The sequence below is a fragment of the Macrotis lagotis genome, chromosome 4, assembly GCF_037893015.1.
Source record: "Macrotis lagotis isolate mMagLag1 chromosome 4, bilby.v1.9.chrom.fasta, whole genome shotgun sequence".
In the NCBI taxonomy this organism is placed as follows: Eukaryota; Metazoa; Chordata; class Mammalia; order Peramelemorphia; family Peramelidae; genus Macrotis; species Macrotis lagotis.
In genome coordinates this window covers 111,171,716-111,193,625 of record NC_133661.1, presented here as the reverse complement: position 1 = coordinate 111,193,625, position 21,910 = coordinate 111,171,716, and the positions used below count along the sequence as shown (strand labels likewise).

General features: G+C 36.6%; 1 protein-coding gene across 2 annotated transcripts in view; it reads right to left on the bottom strand.

Moving 5' to 3' along the window:
* The window catches only part of COL17A1 (collagen type XVII alpha 1 chain), a 79,643-nt gene extending 58,746 nt beyond the window's left edge, over nt 1-20,897 (bottom strand). The window contains exon 1 of one of the 2 annotated variants that reach the window (XM_074233777.1): nt 20,812-20,897. The gene's annotated coding sequence lies outside the window, so the exon portion shown is untranslated. Of the gene's footprint in view, nt 1-3,753; nt 3,913-20,811 lie in introns of those variants that run through there. The other variant, XM_074233775.1, reaches the window with a different exon arrangement.
* Between the last annotated feature and the right edge of the window lie 1,013 nt (nt 20,898-21,910).

Below are 21,910 nucleotides of genomic sequence, written 5' to 3'. Positions count from 1 at the left end.
ATATATGTGTAATGTTGTTCTTATCACTCCCAACAATCAGTTCTTGATTCCCCAAAGAGAAGGAGAATCTAATATATTTTTCTCTTTAGTCTTTATTTTTGAGAACAAACATCTCTACTTTTTGCTAAAAGTTTACAAAGGATGTATATCTTTTGTCAACTTCTATTCCTCCATGATTTATGTATTGCTAAATTTTAAAAGCAAAGAACAATATTTACATGTGTGCTGGTAAATGTTTTAACAATCAATTCTCTGAAAAAATCCCTCACACAACAGACTATTAAATTTGATCTGCATTATTTACAGTTCTCCATCACTCTCTTCTCTCTAGATAATCAACAAAACAATAAATCTAGTCCTGATTTGTAGCATTTGTATATTTCTAAAGTATAAATGCTAACACTGTAAACTTTACAATCAGCTCTTGTGAGCTTGTATTAGCAGGATCCAGGATCCCTGAATATATATGTGTGTATATATATATATATATATATAGTCTACAAATATCTATATTTATATATGTATATGTAGATATAAAACAACTTAGAATTGAATAATAACAATAATAACTAATGTTTAAGGTTTGTATAATACTATCTCATTTGATGCTCAAAACAACTTTGCAAAATTGGTACTGCTATTAACCCTATTTTACAGATAAGGAAACTGAGATTCAGAAAGGCAAAGGGATTTGCCCAGTCATATCAAAGGTGGAATTCGAACTTGGGTCTTATAGATGCTAGTCACTTTGCCATACCAAGAAACTGAGTTCATGAATTTGGATAATGGGTACAGTGTTGTGCTACATGGTCTGATCCCCCATATTGTTTGAAAGGGATGTCAGAGAATCTCAGTGTAAAAGGCTGTCACGTCTGGATTAGAATTGGCTATTTCAGCAAGAAATGGATTTCCTCTACTTCTTATTTTTGTCATTCAGTTGTTTCAGTTGTGTCTGACTCTTCATGACTCCATATGGGATTTTCTTGGTAATGATATCATATTGATTTGTCGTTTTCTTCTCTAACTTATTTTTAGAGATGAGGAAACTGAGGCATATGGGGATAAGTGACTAACTGAAATATAGCTATTAGTGTCTGAAAATGGATTTGAATTCAGGTCTTCCTGCCTCCAGGTGTGGCACTCTATCTCTTGAGTCACCTACTGTTCCTCTACCCGAGGTTGTCAAGTAAAGGTTAAATGACTGCTTGCCAGATATATTATAGAGAGAATTTTGTTTTCAGGTAAAGAATGAATTAAGTGACTGCTGCGAGTATATGATTTAAGATGAAATTTAAATTCATTAACTTCTGAGGTGCAGTTGGATAGCACAGAACAGACTAACTAGATTACCTGAAGGTGGCAATACCTTCAGGTTATTTCAAAAAGATGTGGTCACACCCAAACTCTTTGCTTTTCAGCAGGAAATGATGCCCGACCACCCTTGATTTAAGATGGGGAAGTGATTGTTATATGGTCTTATTATTTTTAGATTTTTTAAGGCCATGTTACTTCAAAGCATAGGAGGCTGGTAAAAGGGAAGAGAGAAACCTGTACAGGCCCAGCTTATTGAATTAGTGCAGCATTTTTTCAAAAGAATTAAGTCAAAGAACATTTTGGGACTTTGAAATGCATTGACAGAGCCATTAGAAACTTCTGTTGGAGATCTGGAAATATGAAATGTCCTTCAAGATAAAGAGAGGATATTTTTGTGACTGTTAGGTTATTCATTTGGGTCCAATTCTCTATGACCCCATTTGAAGTTTTCTTGCCAAAGATATTGGAGTGGTTTGACATTTCTTTCTCCAGCTCATTTTATAATTGAGGAAACTAAGGCAAACAAGATTAAATGACTTGCCCAGGATGGCAAGCTAGTAAGTGTCTAAGGCTAGATTTAAACTTAAGGTCTTCTGACTTCATGGTTGATGATTTTAGAGAAAAATAGAGGAAATTCAAATCCATTTTCATAACCTCTGATGAGAACATAAGTTACTTGAGGGCAAGACAGGTTCATTTTTATCTTTATATTCTCAGCAACTAGAATACCATCTTATCAAATGATGAGGCTCAAAAAATATTTGTTGACTTGAAACATTAGATGCTTCTGTTTGTCTGAAGCTACAGCAAATAAATTTTTACAGTTTGAGCCCAAATTTAGCATTAAACATAAGAAGAGCTCTGAAGAATATCATTGGTTGTTTCTTATTGCATCCTTCCAAGGCTTTTAACTCTAGCTTAAAGTAGATTCACTCATTTTCATTGTCCCCATTTAAAATCTTGCCATTTTCTCCAGTAATCTCTGCTGTGGCTTATGTATTTGAAGCATATTCCCCAATACATACATATATATATATGTATATATATATATGCATATATATATATATATATATATATATATATATATATCACAGTGGAATTCTGAGTTTAACGTGTACTCTGTTTCTAAAGGAAAATATTCCAACATGGAAGGAATGATTTTGTCTTTCAAGGAACTTTAAAAAAAAAATATTTCTGATGCTTCCTGAACCCACGAATACAGCCATTCATCTATTTCTTTTTAAAATTTTTTTTATTATTTTTTATTCAACTGTTTCTTAAATTTCTGTTTAAGAAAAATAGAAAATTCCCTAGTCCAAGGTGAATTTGGCAATTTAGCAATTAATTAATTTTATCCAGGAGAGGCAGAGCAGCATGATGAAAATAATGTTGGGTTTGGAGGCAGAAGATTTGGGTTCCTGTCCTGCTACTTATTAGCTGGATGACCTAAGAGAAGTCACTTAACATCTTTTCTGTCTATTGTAACAGAATGGGGAGAATCATACTTACCTTGCTTGTCTTTTAATATTATCAGTTTGGGTGGGTGGTGCTTCTGGCTAAGGGATTTAATTTAACCCAAACAGAGGAGCAAAGCTACTAAAGTCAAGATGGGACTCATCAATTGATGGGATGAAGTCTGTTCTGGACAATAGTGTGAATCATGATTATTCTAATAAGCCCCATCTATGCTAGGACCTCTCAGGGTGCCATTTAGCATTTCATATATACCTGTGCCTCCTGAGATATTCCAGGAACAATCAATAGGAGACTGATAGTCAAGGATGCAAAGATTATAGATTTGGAGATGAATGGGACCTTAAAGGTCATCTAGTCCAACCCAATGGCATTATTTTACAGTTGAAGGAACTGAGACCCAGAAAGGGTAAATTACTTGCTGAAGAAAAAAATCAATCATGATCTGATATCAGATCAATATTCTCTCAGCCATATGCTACTTTGCTACTAAAGGGGGAAATTTTATGCTATGGAAAGTCACCCCAAAAACCTGACTTCTGGTGGCTCATTCACTAGCTCCCCCCACCCCCATTTTCCTCCCCATCTGGTGATCTGGCTATGGGTTTCAAGTAAGGCTAGGTTCACATTTGGAGCTGAAGGGGAGCTCAGAGGTTATCTCATTGACTCCCTTCATTTTAAAAATTAGGAAACTGAGTCTAATAAAAGTTAAGTGGCAGAGGTCAGACTCAAACCTAGGCCTTTTAACTCCAGAGCAGGAGTCTGTCCAGTGGACCATGCTGCCTTCTAATTAAAGAAAATAAAGCAAAACCCAATTTGTACCTTGATGAGCTATTTCTTCTATCAGCATTAATAAACTATGCTGATAACGATAGCTTACATTCAATATGAAACCCTTAAGGTTTATAAAACATTTTATACACATCAGGAAAATCTCAAATCAAATTGTCCAAACAAAGGACTTACCTAGGTTTCTTTCCTGAAGGAATGGAGAACTGCTAAAAGTTGAAACCCCCCTCTCCTCTCCCCTGATGTTTTCTTCTTCTAAAAATGTGCAGGGAACACTTTTTATCCCACCCCAGCAAAGGTGTGTTATGTCTGAGTGATCTTTCAAATATGCTGGCTTCTCTCTCCCTCCTCCCCCTTTCTCTTTCAGTAACTCAGCTCCCAAACAAGTCCTGACAAAGGTGTGGCATGGTTTACAGCTTTACTCCACCCTTCCAATTATCTGACACTTGTTGGATACAACTGGCAAAAAAAATCAGCCTCCAGGAATTAAACTTTATAGAGCTCCTTCTTCATTGCTTAGGTAGATTAATCTTTTATGGGTTTATAGAAGAAAAGGAACAAGGGTTCAGAAGAAAGAAATTGACTGGGAGTTGTCCTCCTTCCTCTCCCTGGAGTCTACCTTAAATACCACCACAGGTCGGGATCTTACATCCTATGTCTGACTTTGCCCCAAATTCCAGACTGTGGTACCAGGGGTAGGCTCAGGTTGGCATGGGATAGTAGCAAATGGTCTCAGAGAAATTGAAATTTGAGATCTCGAATCCAAATCTTTCCTCTTCTTTCTATGTCTATCCCCACCCCACCACACACACACTCAAGTCCTCTCCTGTGTCTCGATACCTCCAGTCAGGAAGAAAAGCATCTAGCCAAATTCATGAATACTTTAGGGGTTGAAACCCAATATATTAATCAAATATTCCAGGAAGATTTAGGTAGTCATTGTGGGTTTTCTTTTCTTTTCTTTCTTTTAGTAAAATGGGAAGGGCACTGCTGGGGGTCAAAGGGATAATAGACCAACTTGTGGTATTTCAAACATTTTGGCACCTGGATAGGAGAGAGATTTTGGGATGAGGCGGATTTTCTTGCTAGTGATCTTGGTGCCAGATGCTCTAGCAACATCAAAGCACATTTGTGCATTATTGACAGATCTTTCAACACTGGAGGTTTCTATAGGGGGTGTTGCTGACTTGCCACAGGGGTGGATTGAACCAATTTCAAGTAGTTCCAAAAAAAGTGTAGAACAGAGAGGTTCTTAGTCTGGTTCATGAACTTTTGAGTTCATGAATTTGGATAAGAAACAATTTGCACCTTTATTTTCATGGACTTCAAACTGAAATTTGGTATTTCCTTCAATAATTTAAAAACATGGTTCTGAGAAGGTGTCCATAAGCTTCACTAGACTGCCAAAGGAGTCCATGATACAAAAAAAGATCAAGAACTTTTACTTCAGATAGAAATAGGTATTACAAATCCCTCTCTTTTTCCTTCCTGCCCCCCCCCCAATAGTTCAGAATTATTTGAAGAGGATGAAAGTTAAACATTGAAGTATCCATGAGTGATCTCCTAAGCCATTACACATTTGAAGTTTAGATTTACAATACTTTGGTGTCCTAGAAGAATTCTGGGATCCTGGAAAGGATAGACAGTGTGTTTTCAACAGTAAGACACTTCTTTGACGTGTGCTCGGTGTTGTTGCCCCATTTGCAACTCTGACCCATCTTGGTCCAGGGAAAAGTGGCCAGACACTTCTCCTCACACCTTTTCCTCTACTTGACTCCCCCTTTCCCTCAGAGTCTTAGTTGTCTTATCTCTAAAATGAAACTAATAATACTTACATATGGCTCTTGTAAAAATCAAATGAGAAAATGTGTAAGTGCATTTCCAAACTGTACACTGTTTTGTAAAAGTAAGCTATTATTATTATCATTATTAATTCCATTCCATTAATTCCCTCTTTTTTAGATAATCAGCTCACAGCTTTCAGAAAAATTCACTACAGACCCGTAGACACAGAACTCTGGCTCAGGGAGTCACAGGATCTTGGAGTTGAAAGGGATCTCTGAGACCAAGGAATTCAGCTGACATCTTCAGAAGAAGTCTCTCAATAATCTTCCCACAGGTGGTTGGGCATACAGCCTTTGTTGGAAGCCCTCTGCTTCAAGGGACCTCCTTGCCTTTGGAGGCAAGTCATTGCACTTTAGGACAGTGCTCATCATTAGCAAGGTTTCCCTACATTAAACCTAAATCTGCCTCTTCACAACCATGGCCCAGTGCTTCTAGTTCATTCCTTGGGAACTCAAAGAACAAGACTAATTCCTCTACCATAGGACAGCTATTAAAAAACTTGAAAACAGCTTATATCTCCTCACCTCCAAGGTTTGCTTCTTCAGACTAAGCAGAATAAGATCATTGTAGAATTTTATAGTAGGGGGGTGGCTAGGTGGCATAGTGGGTAAAGCACCGGCCCTGGAGTCAGGAGTGCCTGGGTTCAAATCCAGTCTCAGACATTTAATAATTACCTAGCAGTGTGGCCTTGGGCAAGCCACTTAACCCCATTTGCCTTGCAAAAAAAAAAAAAACCTAAAAAAAAAGAATTTTAGAGAAGGAAGGAACCTCAGCCTGCATTTTTTTCAACCAGATGGCAAAAAGATTAGCCACTAAAATTTAACAAACAAGTAGTTAGCTAGCTTCCTCTTAAAGATCTTCAATAAGGGAAGGGAACCCACTATTTCCTGAGATAAGTCATTATGTTTATGGACAATTCTAATGATTAAAATGCTTTTCCTAGGGTGGCTAGGTGGCACAGTGGATAAAGCACTGGCCTTGGAGTCAGGAGTACCTGGGTTCAAATCTGGTCTCAGACACTTAATAATTACCTAGCTGTGTGGCCTTGGGCAAGCCACTTAACCCCATTGCCTTGAAAAAAATCTAAAAAAAAAAATGCTTTTCCTGGAATTGGTGCTGCATCTTTCAATAACTGTTCCAAATTCTGCTGGTTGGGGCCAAACAGAAGTCTAGACCTACTTTCATATGAAAGCTGTTCAAATACTCTTAGCCATTATGTTCCTCCAGAATAATTCTTTTCTAGTCTAAATATCCTTTATTCCATCAAATCATCCTCATGCAATTTTCTTAGTTCCGAGGGAGATGTAACCTGTTGCTCTTTCCTTGGGTAGGAGATGTCAGTGTGGGAGAAATTGGCCACTGAGTTCCCTCCTTACCAGATCAATAGGGTCAAATAATATAAAGTAGGTAAAGTATCCTGTAAACTTCAGAGTACTATAGAAATGTCAATGGTCACCATCATTTTCATGGCAGCACAAAGTAGAAATGTTGTGGGGAATCCATAGGTAACTTTCAGGTCTTAGGGTCAGAATCTGATCCTATTATTATCTACAACTTTTGGTCATTTCCACACTATTCCTTCTATACTCTAACTGTCCTCCCCATCTTCCTTATCTTCTTTTCACCAGAACCTTAGCAATGCCTATTTTATCCTGGGCTCTGATAGGCGAGGTTTTGTGTTATCTTGCTTGGTACAAGGCCTCCACATCAGTTCCCAGATATCTCCAGATCAATCTGCCATAATATGTATCCTGACTCTTTTTTGCCTCCTCTTTATGTGTTGTCTTATTTTATTAGAATGCAAGCTCCTTGAGGGCAGAGATTGCCCTCTTGTATTTGTTTTTCTAATACTTCACATGGTGCTTAGCATCATGTTTAATAAATACTTTATCTAGAGATGAAATACTATTACTGTACTGCAAGAAATCATTTTATTTCTAGTTTTATTATTTTTTGAGCAAGTTGGTTTTAGAAAAACATGGAAAGACTTGAATGAAGTAATGAAGAGTGAAATGAGCAGAACTAAGAAAAGAACACTGGAATGTAGTTCCAGCAATATTATTCAAAGAATAGCTGTGGATTAAGCTATTCTGATATCAGCTACAAAGGACCTATGAAGGAAAATGCTATTCACTTCTAGCAAAAGAAGTGATAAATAGAAGTATGCATAGTATAGTTTTACACAAATACACATACTCCTATACATCTAATATATATTTGTGACAAATGGTGACCTTCCATACTGCAGGATGGGAAGGAGAGAGGAACGTAGTTTAAAACTTAAAATGTAACAAAAAAAAATTTAAAAAATAATTGTTTCATCATTCAGCATTCAACTTGCTACTTTGATGGATTTGTACTTTCCATCAGAGAGCATGCTCCTTCCATTGACAGAGATAATAACCTTTATATATCATCTCATACTATGAGATTCTTGTTTACGTTTTTTCCACAATTTCAATATGCTGAAACTCTTCCTGTGATTCTTTTAGTATCACAGCGGTGTCAATGTACAATTCAAATAGTTCATTTTTATATCAGTCTTTAAAGTAGTTTGTAAACTTTAAAGCCCTCTAATAAAAGTAAATGATTATCTTTCTTTACAAATCACTGTGTTAATAAACTTCAACCTGCTAACATCTACCATGTGACTTTCTATTGTCACCTGAGATATAATTTCCATTCTCCTGAGATTATGGTAAACCATACATACACCTCCCCTGGAAGAATATTAAAACAGATGACATTTAATAATAGTTAATATAGTGCTTATTATGTGCCAGATCCTGTGTTAAGTACTTTACATGTATAATGTCTCTTTATTCTCACAACAACCCTAGGAGGTTTCCATTTTACAGATGAGAAAGCAGGTAAATGGGGGTTAAATGACTTGTCCAAGGTCAGGCAGCTAGAAAATGTCTGAGGCCAGATTTGGACTTGGGTCTTCCTGACTGGCACAGTTTCCCTGATGCAATCCAGATAATACCTTTTCTGTCTTAATTCCAACTCCTCAGAGTATTATTGACTTTCTGAACTCATCCAAGATAACAGTTACTGATGAGCTAAGCATCTTTGTCTCCAGGAGTCCTGGATTAATTAATTTGTGTTAGAGAGAAGGATCAATTGGAAGGGCCTGAGGGAAAGTGACATTTTTGGGGAAAAGGCTTTGGGGATTATAGATTTACAACTGAAGGAGACCTTTGATAGGATCTAGACCAACTTCCTCAGGGAGTCAACTTCAGGGGTGGGATTTGAGCCCAGTTTCTCTGACTCCAGAACCAGCATTCTTTCCAACCATGGTTTCTCCTAGAGAGAAGAGACTACATCATGACTTGATTAAGTATAATTCCATGCCATATGAAGCCTGATTAATTCATGAGCTAATCATATTCAAGAGGCTCTGCAGGAGGCAGGAGATTCCAGTGGTTGTTCAACATTGGATACACACATCCATGGTTAAATAGGACTCAACACAAAGGGAAATGGTAGTCATCACTGAAATCACAATTTACCATACATAATTTCTTTGCCTAAATTAGCATTCTTTGGTCAGAGCACCCTAGCACCCTGATAAGAGGTGCTTACCAGAATGGCTCTACTTTTTTAGAGTTGCCACAGTCTTAGAGGCCATCCCCCTTCTTATAATTCTTTTCTACAATTTGAGACTATTAAGTTTTAGACCCAGATTACTGTCCATCAGCAGTTATGATTCTTGATCCATATATTAACATGTTAACTCAACAGGTTACCTATCTAGCTGCTCTGCATAGTCAAAAGAATAGACTTTTCATTACACTTGATTTTTCTGGTATTATCAGTATTATCTATCTCTTTGGGGGGATTGTAGATCTCCTTCAGGAACACTTGGAGATACCTGGGCTTGATGCTGCAATGTCATCTAAAAGAAGGAACATATGGAGATCCTTAGAGGAACACCTCCACTTGGAATCTGAGCAGGGAGTTTTCCCTCATAACAATTACCCCTTCTGGTAAGCATATTTCTCTATTTTATTCCACCTTTGACTCTCATAACCAGAGGGCTGTGAAACAGAATTATCTCTATGGGTGCCTTAATCAAAGAGTTGAGTATAAGGGTAAGTATGAGTGACTTCTTGTGAAAGGAAAGCCCTGAAGGCTGTGTTTTGTTCTATCAAGTAAGATGCTTTTCTTAAAAAGAATTTGCAAAAACATAGCAGGAACTTGTATTTTCTTTACTGGTCAATCTCACGACTTTAAAGATAAGATTTTTGGTAGAAAAATCATTTGCTAAAACTTGAGTATTCCATTCTCATATTTTCATCAAGAATACCTCAAAACATCTCTGTTGTTTAGACATTTTCAGCCATATTCAACCCTTTTTGATCCCATTTGGGTTTTCTTGGCAAAGATATTAGAGTGGTTTGCCATTTTCTTCTCATTTTACAGATGAGTAAGCTAAGGCAAACAGGGTTAAATAATTTGCCCATAATCACATAGACAATCAGCATCTAAGGCTGGATTTGAACTCAGGAAGATGAGTTTTCCTGATTCCAGATCCAACTCTCTATCCACTGTGCCACCTAATGTTTGTCCTTCATTTTTGAAGATCACAATATCAGGGAGGTGATGCCATGACAAGTATATGAATTGGATTTGAGTGAGGGGGTGCTGTGCTAAGTTACCAGTCTTACTTTCTCCTCCAGAGCCATCTGGGTCCAGTGGCCAGATATGAATCAGGGTGACTGGAGATGGACCTGGGTGTGAGGTGACCAGATGGTCAAGAATCTGAGGGTGGATTCAAACTCCTGTCCTCCTGACGCCAAGACAAGTGCTCTATCCATTTTGCCACCTAGCCACTCACAATATATGGTCAAGTCCTCATCACTGAGATTTTATGGGGAAATTCTGCATGGGATTGTAGTGATTGATTTTCTCTAAAATACCCCTTTGGAGTAATAATATTTTCCTTGACATTTTCTCATCTTTTTGTTATTTTCTCCTCTCTAAGTTATCTTAGAAAGACATCTATCAGAGTTTTCAAAATTTTGTCACTTGATCAGCACTGAAAATAAAATTCAGTACATAGTGTGCTACTAATAAACCTTTTTTATTCATTCATTCATAATTATTTTTTTAAATTCATTCATCTGGTTCAGCCTTTCTTCCTAAGATGGACAATGGGTATTGAGATTCTAGCATTTAAATTTAGCTATTCCATAGTCATCAATGATGAAAATCGGTCATTATTAAAATGAATGCTTCACTTTTTTGTCTTTACTGTTCTTACAGTTTCATGTCTCATTTGTAGCCCATTACTGAAGCTCATACTGACCAGATTCAAGTCTTGTAGAATCAGTAATAATTCTAAGACTCATTTCTCATGTCCAGAAATGTCTTTAGGAACAGGAGAATCATGCTGGAACTTCTCAAAGTCACAGACCCCTACAAGAAATTGAGGTTACCAAGCATTGCATCAAACAAACCTAGGATATCATTGGTATTAAGAAATCTCCTCCACAGATTGGCAACTGCCTTACCATTCATAATCTTAAAAAGTCACTTGAGCACTGGAAAGTTAAGTGCCTTGGAATACTATCAAAGTAGGAGTTGACCAGAGTTCCATAGTCAATTTGTGTTGGACTTGAGACTCATACCCAAACTTTTCTGACTTAAAGGCCAGTTCTTTAAACACTATTCCTACATATACCTTTCAGCCATTGAAATCATGAGGGTTTATTAAAAGAACATAGGAGAGACAAATAGTTTAACCTTATTGGCAAGGGAACAATTTTAACCCATCTTCTATTCACTTATTCTTTCTCTCTCCTCCTGATTACATAGTTCATAAAACAGAAGACACCAATCAGTCAAGTATTTGCTCCATGCATGAGTAGGGCACAAGGGGATGGATCCATCTCAGATACACTCCCCTTTTCTCTGTGGTCTGTACCTCTTTTGACTTTTATTTCCTACCTTCATGCTGACTCTTAGTACCACCACTGTCTTTGCCATTGTTTTCTTTGAACACAGCAGTCCTTTAACACTTAGCTCTACTAGGGAAGTTCTTTCCACTTGAAGAGTAATCTTCTAGCCATCTCTACCTGAATGTCCTGATATTATCTCAAACTTAACACATCCAAAATGGAACTTATCATCTTTTTCCCCAGACATACCCTTCTTTTGTTTTGTTTTGGGTTGTTTTATTTTTTTAGGTTTTTTGCAAGACAAATGGGGTTAAGTGGCTTGCCCAAGGCCACACAGCTCATACCCTTCTTTTTAAAGCATACTGTTTTTGTTGAAGGTATCATCATCATCCTCATTATTTAGGTCCATAACTTTAGAGTAATCCTTGATTATTCCTTACCCTTTTCCCTCCATAGGCCAATCAGTTGCTGAGTTCTATAGATTCTATTTATCTCTCATCTTTCAAATCTGTTCCCTTATATCTATTCATAGGGACTCAATACTGGTTTAGACCCTTATCACCTCTCTACTTGAAAGTAAGTGACTTCATTGTTCTGATTCCATTCTCTTCCCCCCCAATCTAATCTATACAGGGACCAATCTTCCTAAAGTTCAGATCTGACCCTGTCAATTCTCTGTTCAAAAATCTTCAGGGGTTCCCCCTTTGCTTTTTTGGATAAACAATTACTTCTCTTGGGATTTTATACTCTTCAGAATCTGACTCCAATCTTGCCTTTTAAAGGTTATTTTATATCACTTCTCATGAACTCTATGTTCCAGCAGAATTGACTTAATAACTTTCCCCTCTAGCTGACTTTCTTTGCTTTGCCTCTGTACTCTAACAAGTTAAACTCCACACCTGAAAGGTCTTCCTTCTTTAGCTTTCCTTTTCATTTCCTTCTCAGATCAGTTGTCTTATCCTCTATGAAACCTTTTCTGATTCTCCCAAGATATCAATGCATTTTCTCTCCTTTACTCTTGAGGGATGGAATTATTTTGGTTTTGCCTTTGCATATACAAGCCTAGCACAGTAGAAGGAATGACACTGTGGTGTAATGAAAAGAACACTGACTTTGTAGTCATAGATGCTGGGTTATTTGTGTGCTCTTGTTTAGTCAATTAAGTTCTCTGTGCCTCAGTTTCCTCATTCATAGAATGAAGGAATTCTTTTGAATATTCTCTTAGCTTCCTTATAGCTCTAAATTTATGAACATCAGTTTCGTGTCCAATGATTTTTTTTTTCACTTAAATGGCATACCCTCCCAATCCCAGATAGCCATGTTAAGTTTTGAACAAACCCACATGATCTTCTTTCTGGATCACTGTGGTCACAGTGTTTTTATTTTGTTTATTTTTTAATCTTGGTAATTATCAATAACCATTAAAATATATAAAAAAGAAAAAAGTCCACTGTTCATGAAATATTGAGTTTATCTTTTATGAATATATTAATAAAACAGTAACAAAATATTTAATTGCTTCTAAATCCCTTTCTGGATTCTTTATTCTGTGAAGTCTTTCAGATTTTGTTGCTCAATTATTTTTTCAATATAACTATTTTCATTATATATTTTTTATTTCTGTTTTCTTGTCTTGTCACCACAAGGTCTTCCTCCTTTCTTTGTATTCTTTATATTTGCCATTTCTTACTGTGTAATGCTATTCTATTGCCTTTATATGCCACAATTTATTCAGTTATTTATTCTCATATCATTTCGACATTTAGGTTGTGGCTAAGTTTTCGTAATTAGAAATAGTTTTGTACAGGCAAGTCTTTTAAAAACACATAGAACTACCATGGCATTCTTAGAATATCCCATCAAAGGATATGAATGATTTTGATCACAAGATATTTTTTATAAGCTCTATTTGTATGTTTCCTTAGATTCTTATTCACTTCAATTTAGATAAATTCAAGTTTAATTAGTATAGAGAAGTTGGACTGATTAACTGATCTCTAGCATTCTTTCTAGTTGTCTCAGGTTCTATGTTCCTATTGTGACTAGCAAAGTCTACCTGTGTTTACTTTGCCACATAAATAAGGAAAACCACTTTACTACAAACCTGAGGATAATATATAGCTAATAAAGCAAGGTTCCTTGTGACCAAGGAAATAAATAAAAGCCTTGTAGGTAAAGACTTCTACAATTACAAATTATAGCAAACATGTAAGAAAGGAACAGTATGTTATTATACATCAGAGGAGAGAAGGATCTCTCCCTGTAGCATGAGTTAACCATGCCTTTACTATCTACCTTGGAAAGTGCTTTGTAGACCTTAAATCAATATGTGTGTGATTTGCCATTATTAAGAAATTTTAAGATCCACTGAATTACAATGGAGTGTTTGTGTTTATAAGAAGTTTGGAAATAAAGATCTCAGGGAAAAATCCAACAACCCAGCAATACTTATCTTGGTTAAAAAGGCGAAGCAGACACTTGGATTTGGGAAATAACAGTGACTAAGATACCGGAAAGGTGGTTCTAACTTTTTGAATGAGGAGCTGTGCTAATGAGTCATATTCATTAGTTTTGATTGATGGCCCGGAAGGAAGATTTCTTTAAAAGGCAACCTGGGGTAAAATATTCACCCAATGGTGTGTCATTATTAACTTGAAGTTGACTTCAGGGAAGGAATGTCTTTAGGAATCTGTGAGACAGCTTCAGAGTCTTTGCCACCAAGGTATTTGCTCACGTGGAGCTCATTTGGGTAGCACTAGACTAAAGGTTTTCCTTTTATGAAGTAAAGTGAACACAGGTGGACTACACTTGACATGATAGGGGTTTAGAAGCAGAAAGTTGGAGCTAGAGACAATGTTTCAAATCATCTAATCCAATTCCTCCATTTTCTAGCAGAGAAAATTGAGGTTTAGAGAGGGGGCAATGCCTTGCCCAAGATTACAAGTGCACAGTGGAGATTTGAACCCATGCCTTCTGACTTCAGATCCAGGACTCTTTTCACTCCACTCTAATGGTTCATAGCTCTAGAGTAGGAAGAGACAACATAAGAAGTCTTCTAGTACAAATTTCTTGTTTTATAGATGATGAAATGCAAAGGGATGTGAAATGACTGAATGCATACAGATTAACTAACAGGCAAAGCTAAAATTTGAGACCAGACCAACTGATTCTACCAATGTTCTTTCCAATGCAATGTCATGCATAGTTGCAAAATAAATTGCAAAATAAGTTGTAAAATAAAAGAACATGTGATTTAAAATTTTGGTTATCAAAGTATATTTTTAATGTTGAAGAAGACAGTTTAAAAAATCTTATGGGGAATCTTTTTGTAAAGTGAAGAATCATCACTAATTCAACTTTTTTAAAATAGTAAATTTACTTTTTTCAGTATTAACTAAACTTAAGTAAGTAGATTTCTATTTATTCCTCAATACTTCTGCCAGGTATCATTATCACTCTTGGTAATTATGAAAAAATAGTTTGGTCAACTTTGGGATTAAACTTTGGTCTTTCCCTCCAAAAAAATTCAGTGGGAAATATCTCATCTTCCTGAGTTCAAATTTGGTCTCAGATACTTACTAGCTATGTGACCCTGGACAAGTAATTTAACCTTGTTGACCTCAGTTTCCTCATCTATAAAGTGAAGTGGAGAAGTGTTAGGGACTGTTGTGTGGGAGTGCTGTGAACCTTCATCACCTGGTGCCCTTGAGCACCAGAACTTTATTTTACTAAGTGCCACAGGAGTGGGAGTGATTAGGGACTGGAGAGAATATTTAAGCACTTGTATTTTGGTGAATAAATGGACTACTTGGGGATCTTGGAGAACTTGTCATCCTTGTCTCCCACCCTTTCAATGCTTGCCTGGGGAAAGATAAGGGAGTCCAGAAAGAGACTCAACGTATGGTGCCCGAACAGGGACTCAATATATGGTACCCATACAGGGACATGAAGGCAGAGTTATCTGAGTGAAGTTCAGAATAAGGACCAGTAGATACAAGCAAGAGGAACCAGGTGACATCTAGGAGCAGAGAACTCGGGAGAAGTTAGCAGGTTGATGTTACCAGGGGCTGATTTTAAGTTGAAACAGAGGTGTAAAGTGAAAGTGAGAAGACAAATATTCAGCATTAAGGAACCAGCAAAAGTAAGTTAGCATTAAGTAAAGCGAAAGTGAGAAGACAAATAGTATTCAGCATTGAGGAGTCATCAGGAAGTGGAGTCTCTGAGGCAGTGCTGCCTGGGATAGAATTTCTTCCTCAAGTAGCAGTCTGCTGCCAAGTACCAGGGCCATGAACCAGATGTGGAGGACCTTCTTGTTGTTTTTATTGGCTGCAGCTGCCATGTGAGTTAAGCACCACCCAAACCCCTAAATCTATGGTCAACTACAGAGACTTCTCATGGTTGCCTCAGACCCTGATGCAGACCCTGATGCCACGACAGATTTCACTTCAGAAGCCACAATAAGTTTCACTTTCCAGCCTACAGCCAGGTGCACCTCAGACTTGGACAATAACTGCACTTCCTCTGTTGAGAGCAAAAATGTCACATGCTGTTGGACAGTTTGCAATAGTGTTGACTATTCTTCAGAGAATGCAACAATACAAATAATTTCTTTTCTTCTTTAGGTTTTTTTTTTTTTTTTGCAAGGCAATGGGGTTAAGTGGCTTGCCCAAGGCCACATGGCTAGGTAATTATTAAGTGTCTGAGCCCGGATTTGAACCCAGGTACTCCTGACTCCAGGGCCGGTGCTTTATCCACTGAGCCACCTAGCTGCCCCTAATACAAGTAATTTCAAATGCTCTCCCTCATTCTTTGCCACCCCCATCTTCTGCAGAGGGAGCTGGGAGAGAGAAGAGAAAGCTTTCTTTTTGGAACTTCAAAATTCAAACCCATGTCTCAAAAACTTATTTTAGAAATTAAGGGACCCACATGCTATCTTCCTGGTTTGGGGAGGAGGTGGGGTTGGGTAATGACTATAGTGGTCTTAGGCTATTGATTGGGAAGCTTCATGGTTCAATTAGTTAAGAGAAAAGGGGAAGAAGATTTTTTCTGGGATTGGGAAATTTAGATTTTGTCTTTTGAATGAATCCTGTGCTTATGGCTAACATTTTAGTTGTGTGTGTATATGTGTATTTAAACATCTATAGGACATTTTACATCTCTCTACTGGCCTGGAGAGGTGGGAAAATGTTTCTATATTCTGAGATCTGGTACTGCCCAGGGTATCAGTCTCAGCTTGGTAAATGTGATTCAAAAGAATTATTTTCTGTGTTTATGTTAGTGTCTAAACTCTGAAATAGTTAGGTAAAGTTAAATGTTACTCCTTTTAGTTTGGGTTTTGAATTTGATTGCTTTGAAAGGTTTTTTGTTGGCAAAAGAAAAAACTTTGTAAGTTGGGGATAAAATGTATTTCTAGGAATTTGGGAAGATTAGTTTTTATTATTGTTCAATTGACATTTGTATTTACTATTTTTGAACACTTGTCTACAACTTATGTGGCATTATGTAATAATTTTGTTTCAAAAAAGACAAGAAGAGGGATTGACATATCCCTGTTGTGTGTGGGAGTGCTGTGAACCTTCATCACCTAGTGCTCTTGAACACCAGAACATTGTTTTAATAATTTCTATGGGAGTGGGAGTGGATTAGGGACTGGAGAGGATATTTAGGCACTTGTATTCTGGTGAATAAACAGACTACTTGGGGAACTTTTCATCCTTGTCTCCTACCCCTTCAATGCTCTCCTGGGGAAAGATGAGGGGAGTCCAGAAAGGGACTCAACAGAGAAGGAAATGGAATACCACCTCCAAAAAGTGAAATGGGGTCATGACTGAAATGACTGAACAATAAAGGTCAAGAGAGATAAATTGAAAAAACCTAATCTGACATTTTTTTTTCTGTCATGAAAGAAAGCTGTGATTCAAGATAGACATTCCAATATTTTGAGTGGTTGGTAAATGCACAGGATTTTTAAAATGACAAAGCTTAATTATATCAACTCAACTCAAATATATCAACTCCATACTTGAATATGTTAAAAAATCTGAGATCATTGGTATGGGTATTCTTTCCATTAATGAGGCTCATTACCCTTTTATTTGACAAATATTTTTAAGCACCTACTTTTTTCTTTTTTTTAGGTTTTTGCAAGGCAAATGGGGTTAAGTGGCTTGCCCAAGGCCACACAGCTAGGTAGTTATTAAGTGTCTGAGACTGGATTTGAACCCAGGTACTCCTGACTCCAAGGCTGGTGCTTTATCTACTACGTCACCTAGCTGCCCCTAAGCACTTCCTTTTGTGAAAGGCTTTTGTGACCTATAAAAAAATTTACCTTGGAATCAACCTAATGAGGAGCCCTACAAAATGTTGCTAATCTTTTGCTCCAATTACAGGCACACAGTCTCTCAACAGACCCTGATGTCAAGTCTTCAAGTCAACAACCATTTATTAAATGCTTATTATTTGCCAGACACTAGGCTTAGAGTCAAGGCTATGGCTTCAAGGAGTTCACATTTTAATTGGGAAGACAACATGTAAATAATAATAATAGCTAATATTTATAAAGAAGACCCTTGAATGTTAAACTAAGGAATTTAAATGTGATTCTATATGTAATAATTTGTTATAGCTATTGTGAAAATCAAATAAGAAAGTTTTAAAGTTCTTAGCACTGTGCCTTGAAAATTGGTGCTTAAAACATGCTTATTATCTGTTTTTTCCTTTCCTAATAGGAAACCATTATAGTGTTTTGAGCTAGATATTCATTAACAATATTATTCAAGTAATAGCATATAGAATGAATTATGTAGGAAAGACACTGGAGGTGGGAAGCTGTTTGAATCAGATGATCAGAGAAGTTCACATTTGATGAAAAGGTAGGGGAATAGAAAACAGGTGAAAGGTAGGAGAGATTCTTGAGGAAACTGACAGTATTTTGTCATTGAATAGATATAGGGGGCAAAAGAGAGGAAGGATTTAGGGACAATTCTAAAGTCCATATCATATTAAATCTTGAATCCTGAACTAATCCCTGCCCAGCTATTTTTCTTGAAACCTCATGGTTTGTAAGGAAAAATAAAATCATTCTTAGTAGATTACTACTAAATGGTGGTGAAGTGGTGGATAAAAGTGCCAGGTTTGAAGTCAGGAAAGACCTAAGTTAAAATCTAGCCTTAGAAACTTACTAGCTGTGTGACCCTAGGCAAGTCACTTTATTCCTCAGTTTCCACATCTGTAATTGAGCTGGAGAGGGAAATGGAAAACTACTTCAATATCTTTGCCAAAAACCCCCAAAGGGGATCATGACTGAAAATGATTAAACAGCAAAAACGACATAAAAAAAAGATTGTTTTCAGTGTGATTTTGTTCCTTTCCCTTTTTTATCCTGAGGGAGTAGAAAAATTTCTTTCTTTGGTAATGTCAACCTCATAAATAATCTGTTGTTTTTAATGGTCTAGATTTCTTTGTAAATAAACCTATCCTGTACCTACTTACTTGTCCAACTTTTTATATTATTCATTATTCTCCTTCCTGAATTCTACACTTCAGGCAAATTGATCTTCTCTGTTCCTCCCACACAACACTCCATCTCCTGTTCCAAACTTTTGTTCTCTCTTATGCAGAATGCATTCCCTCTTCATCTTGACCTCTTATAATCCCTTGTTCCTTCACAACTTTGTCTAAAACATCTTCTCTATGAAGCTTTAACTGATCCCCTCAGCTACTAGTGCCTTCTCACCCAAAAATATGCCTTATGCTTATTTTTTATCTACTTGTTTATGTGCATGTTTTCTCTTCCAGTAGAATGCAAGCTTTTTTGAGGGTAGAAATTAATTGATTTTTACCTTTATATGCCCAGGATCTATCACAAAGTAGGAGCCTAATACATGTTTGTTGATTGATTTTTCTTGAAAAGTAATTGAAAACTAATCAGGCCAGCATGACGTCCTACTTGGAATTCCTTTGCTCTCAAATTAGCTTTGACTTGTTGCTATTCATTTGACATCTGTGGTTTAACGTTACTTGAAAACAATAAAGAATTAAAGAAAAGGATAGGAAGTGGTATCCTGCATCTGCTCATAATTGCCAAATATACATACACTCCAAGTCACCAAATTGCTAAACACAAACACACAAGTCTTTTGGATTCCGAGGGATTTTCTTAAAGCATGTCTGGAAGGGAACGTAATTTTCAGTCCTAAATTTGGGAATGTGTACCCACTAGATTCAACCTCTCTGAGAAGTAGGTGGGTCAACTTATTTGCCCTGTTTGCTTATGGAAAAAATATGAATGTTATCAAAGACAGGAAAACCTCAACCTTTTCCATAGAAAGGGCAGGATCAAAGCTAGAAAGGATCCAATTATGTACCACCTGCTTCTGATCTTTCTGTTTCTTTGTGTGTTCAAAGACAATTGATTTTAGGGAATTTATAGTGGTGGCAGATTTAGTCCTGATAATTTCAGGCAACATAGTTTAGGAACAACAGATAAACATTGGGAATACCTCCTAGGAGACACATGCCATATTATGGTTTAAGTATTCAAAAGAGCAATGTGTTTCAGCTTATAACCCTGGAAACTGAAAAGTCTCATCCCATTGAGAAACATTTTTCTTGGCTTGTACAGGACATGATTCAAGATAGCCTTGGTTTTCATGTAACAAGTTTGTACAAAGACTGCATGCATTCCATTTTTTTTAGGAAGACCACACCCAACTTTTGTGCATATTGAGTCTCTCCTATGGATACATCTAGGTCACAGTCCAGCCTTTCTAATCGGATCTCAGTGGTTGACTCATTTATTGACTCAGTGTCTATTGCTTGCATCGTCCACTGTAGAGGCTGTGAAATATTCAATGATGACCAAGATTCCAATGTATGACAATGATATGCAAGTCAATACTTCCAGCATCTATAATTTAATGAATCCACTTATACGGAAGACAATACTCCTGCAATTTAGTAGATAATCTTTGAGAGATTCTGTGGTACATACATATTTATAATTTTGTATTCGATCAGCCAATGAACCTCTCAGAATTTAAATAGCATGTTCTTTCAACAACAGAAAAATAGTCAACACCAAGCTTGTATTTCAAGACTCTGCAGCTTAGTAGGATCTGTCAGAGCTTGTGTTCTGGGGGCATGGTCTCTAGAGAGCTTAAAATTCATTTCCATGGCCCAGTGAAACATAATACTAGAACTCTGGTGGATTCAAAATTTCCAAGAATGGCAGGAAAGTTTGAGGAGCATTTTGATACAAAAGAGTAATTGTTGTTAGTTAAATTTAATAGAAACTTCCATCTGGAGAGGGACCTAAGAAATACTATAATGCAGAAGTTCTGAACCTTTATTTTGTGTCAAGGATACCTTTAGTGAAGTCAATGGGGCCCTTCTCAGAATCATATTTTAAAAAGTATGGAAATACAGTAGAAACAAATCATATGCAATTTTAGTTATCAAAATATTAAAACAAAAAAAGTCCACAAACCCCTTAGATTCAAATCAAATTCTCTCACTCCAAGGATAGCCAATGATGACAGAGATGCTTCAGGACAAGAAGTCAGGTATCTTGATTTCCAATATAGGACTCCTTCTATCACACCATTCTGAAAGAAAATGGGCCAGATATTTTCCTATACATCAAACCATCATCTCCTAAGAATTATTATAAAATTATCAAAACTTTTAAGTTAGAGCAATGCCACCCAGGTTTTGTATGATATTTAGCAATTGCTTAGGATTCTGGTTCTGAGGATGTTCCTGGAAGAAATATTTTATTCTGGATTTTTACACCATCATGTTCTTGGTAATATAGGATAATAAAGATATAACATTCCTGTTTTGTTGTGCTTTAAGGTTTCAAAGTATTATTTCATTTCATAATCCTGTGAGGTAGGTATACAGGTATTATTATTCCTACTTTATAGATGAGGAATATGAGGCACAAAAAGTTCTAATGGGTGGTAGATCAGGAATTAAACTCAGATCTTTTGACTTCAGATCCAGAACTCTTATTGAATACTAAGCTACTCATGTGATAGACAGAGTACAAGAATAATGGCCAAAGGAGCAGATGGTGATCATAGTGTAATAGATAATATTTTTTTTGCCCTCATATATTAGATAGCAATGCTAGTAAACAAACAACACCAGGGACAACGATGAGACAAAGTTCTAAAAGTTAGAAAAAAAGAATAATTTCTGATGACTCAGCGGGCATGAAATTTAGAGTCAGAAGTGTGGGTTTGAATCTCATCTCTATTACTATCTATATGACTTTAGCTAAGTCTCTTAACCTCTTTCAGTCTTAGTTTTCACATCTGTAAAATAGGAATACTAATAGCACTCATCTTACAGAGTTGGTATGAGTATCAAATGAGATCACATAAGTAAATCACTTCACAAACTTTAAAGTGTTAAATGTTAGGTATTATTTTTGTTATTCACATTAACTTATTTGGACATTAATACTTTATCTGTAAAAAGGAATTGGATTAGGTGACCTCTAAGGTCCTTCTGACTACAAATCTATGATTCTATGATTTACTTCTTTGAACATTAGTCTGAAACCTAATTATTAATCTAGT